The 3,843-nt window shown below is 37.6% G+C and overlaps 1 non-coding gene across 1 annotated transcript; it reads right to left on the bottom strand.

Moving 5' to 3' along the window:
- Window positions 1-611: 611 nt before the first annotated feature.
- Trnam-cau lies at window positions 612-684 on the bottom strand. Its single transcript has one exon. It is a non-coding gene; the product is annotated as a tRNA-Met (tRNA).
- Window positions 685-3,843: the final 3,159 nt, after the last annotated feature.

Genomic DNA, 3,843 nt, shown 5'->3' on the forward strand with positions numbered 1-3,843 from the left:
AAATCCGCACTATGCCCGTGGAGCAAAAGGCAATATATCGGCCTGTGGAATTAAGAGGCTTAAACTAAATGACTGACTAAACATACGACGACTGCTTGCTTGTACATATTTCTTTTTTCATTTGTTTAATATCATCCTTTCTGAATTTCTCATGTTTTTTTCTTCTTCGTATTATTATTATTGAGTACTTTTTACCCTCGGAATCCTCGTGGCAAACCCTTAGAATAATTTTAAAATAGCATGAATAAACTTCCTGTAATTAATAACCGTTATAAAATGTTAATTTTATGTTTACCAATTTGTTGATATTAACTGTAATTATCAAGTTTCACACCAGTCGTTAAAAGGATTGAGATATCTTATAAGCTTAATTCTGTCCGACTCATGCGTTCATATCACTGTACAGCATCGTCCGCGAAAAAAAACATGCCGATATGAACAAACATGATTGAGATATCTTATAAGCTTAATTCTGTCCGACTCATGCGTTCATATCACTGTACAGCATCGTCCGCGAAAAAAAACATGCCGACTGGGACTTGAACTCAGAACTCAGACTACCCATTACCGGTCGGATGCTCTATCAGATGCGCTAAGACGTAAAAAAAATATGCCCCGGGTGAGGATCGAACTCACGACCTTAAGATTATGAGACTTACGCGCTGCCTACTGCGCTACCGAGGCGTTGAATATCGCCGTATAATTACTTTATAATATACGCTATATTTGCTTAATAATAAATGCTTCCTCTTCAATATCTGTCCCAAATGAGGCATATGTCCACATGTAAGCACTTAGATATAAGATTTAGATATTGAGAATAAACAACTGCTACTAAGCCCGTTTTGGTAATAAACAGTGATAAATATAGCATTAAAGGTTATATTTACGAAGTTTAAAGTTTATCTAAAGAATTTCATGCTTTTACGACGAGTGAGAATGATCTAAACTTGAGCGTATGCAACCCGCGTGCCACACAAAGTGTCTGACTGGGGTGGCGCGCGCTCACTCTCGGTGCGATATCTCGGGAACCAAAGGGCGGAAATGAAAGAAATTTGAGGTGATACTCTGCAATTGTCTAACAAGTCGTTGTAGAAGGAAAAAAAGTGATAGAATAATCCGAGAGTGACATCATCTTCACCTTTGTCCGCAAAACACCCGAAAATACCAAAATTTCAAAACTTAAAGTGCGATGCGGCACGTTTTCCCGGCATCCGACTGCAGAAATAATTTTCATGGTTTATTTTCTCACCAAATCGAACAAAACTGGGGGGCGTCCCAAAAGAAATTCGAAAACTTTAAAAATAAGGACTAGACCCTAATGTACAGACAATGTGCGTAGTCCGCCGATGCAGTCTTCATGGATTACATCGTATATTGATTTCAAATTTAGAGCTTTAGGCCTTCCTTCCTAGCAGTATTAATATGATTTTAACCCAGACGTTTGCATGAAAAGGTGAGAGTGAAAATCCTCTGTCCAATTTAATGTTCAATAAGAAGTCCGATACTTTTGTATCATCGTATATTTATACTACATATAAGAATATGTAACCTACCAAACATGTATTGTACGTATAGAATGGATTTAATATAGGTCTCATTTCATATCTCTCAGTCCGTCCCTTATGAACCGTCACTAACCCTGAGGTTGATTTATCCTGATTAGGATAGAGCTCAACGAAGATGTGGGCGCCTATGGGATTAAGTTGACAGTATGTAAAGGATACCCCGTAAGTGAACCTTGTAGAATGTCCCCTAACCCAATCAGTCTAACGCTTAGGCTAACGCGCATCCTTTTTTCCATAACTCTTTCTCCTTTCATGGACTCACATGAAATAAATATAATTATCATTAATATAAGTCACGAATGAAGATATACAACGTATATTAATTTTCAAGGTTTTTTACCTGGCATTCTCAAGTATGATGCTATCACAGATAACTAAAGCGTGAGGACGACTAGTCGACCGGTTATATTTTGTATGATTTATATTTCCGTGGAGGTTCAGATATGTGAAAATTTAAATAGCTTTTTATCTTCATTCAGCATGATTTTTCATCTAATGAATTCTGAATCGATCGATTTCAATACATCTCTCACCTGCACGTAGCGAGAAAGTTACTGTTTCTTCGGGCTATTTTAAATGCGATTGGAATTACCGGTGTAAAAAAGAAGTACAATATTTACCTGATAATATAAATGCATCTACATACTACCCCGTAAGCCCCTCAAAGGTCGTGTGACAGGTGGTGTTGGGACACAAGATGTAATGAAAAATTAAATTGAATTTTAAAATGTTTGAGTTTTACATTGTTACTAGACTTCCAAGTCCCGCCTAGCACTCATTACTTTCTTACACTACCTTCATAAATTGAGGAAAAATAAATTCCTACACGAATTCGCTCGTTAAAATGTCTCTCTCATTTTATCGTTTCTGCCTGACTTCGAAACGCTGTAATTTTATAATATGATGATCTTTGTTTCGCTTTCAAAGATATTTGTTATAAGTAGGTAGAGTCAGCTAAGCCTTGAAAGTAGCCGCAAAAGAAACATATGGTTCAATCCGTTAATTAATATTAATACGCTAAAAACAGTAATATATTTGGGGAGATTCAAATGTAGTGAACGGTTCATATATTGAAAGTGTAATCGGATCTCATTCATGAAACACCTAGACTATACCGATGTAGGGAAATCTGTTTTTAAAGGCCTCATACAAAATTATTACATAGTTGTATTACTTGAAGAATTGATTTTGAATATCACGTTGGTGGATTGCTTACAAGATTATTGGATGAGAAAATTTCTTCGTACAAGTATAAAATATTTCGTTAAATAATACGATATCATATGAGGGGATGAGAAGCCAAGGGGTACATGTGATTTTTTTCTCAACAGAGTTAGGTAAAGTTAATTGTTAGAAGAAATACACCGAAACTTGGTAGCCTGGGGATACGAGTGAGTCTCTGGTCTGTGCTGACATCGAGTGGAAATTCAAATACACCGCTGAATATCTGGTTAATCTCTCTTGTTTCCTATAGCTAATTCATGTACCCAACTCTCCAAAAAAACAGAAATTACTTGTACTCCTTGGTTTCTCACCCACTCATACATGTGTCTAATAGAGGATGTCTGTTTGTTTGTCCGCTATGCGTTTCCATACGACTGGACGGATTGCAACCAAAGTCAGTACATAGGTGCATCTCATGCTACCAAACCCTCTAGTGATACTTGCGGTTACGTCCAACGCGTCCTTCGCTTTTTTTCTCATTACCATTTGCTACGCCTCGTCATAAAACTTCTGAGGTTGGATATCCTGACGGGTAGGCACATCTCTTCACACGCTAAAATGGAAAAATAACTCAAAGGATTCTACCCTCAACTATTAATCCTGTTAGCTCAAACTTTTTGCTGGTGTGTGCGTTCACACGGAGTTTTTGGTCTACGCACTTATGGACACACATAATGATCAATGCTGAGAAGAAGGGTACATCTACATAATACCCTGCAACCCACGTCTAGGGTGTTTGGCAGGGGGTGATCAATCACCAGCATGCAGCATGCAATTGGACTCCTTCTTGGTATATTGGTATAAGCTGAACCCGTGCGCGGTATACGGATATAATTTTTTTCATTGTTTGCTGTTAGATATGTATGTCATCATCATTCCTACTTCCTTTCTTTACGTTAAACTGAAGCTATATGACCATTAATTCCATGTTTCCCACTTTTTTGGGTGCTATCTTTCCCGAGGTGCGACGTGGGGCATGCTAGTTTCTTCTAATGTGGACTAAAATGCGGATTAAATCAACAAAATGTCTACTGAACTATAGTCTGCCGCG

Source organism: Ischnura elegans, chromosome 9 (assembly GCF_921293095.1).
Source record: "Ischnura elegans chromosome 9, ioIscEleg1.1, whole genome shotgun sequence".
Lineage (NCBI taxonomy): Eukaryota > Metazoa > Arthropoda > Insecta > Odonata > Coenagrionidae > Ischnura > Ischnura elegans.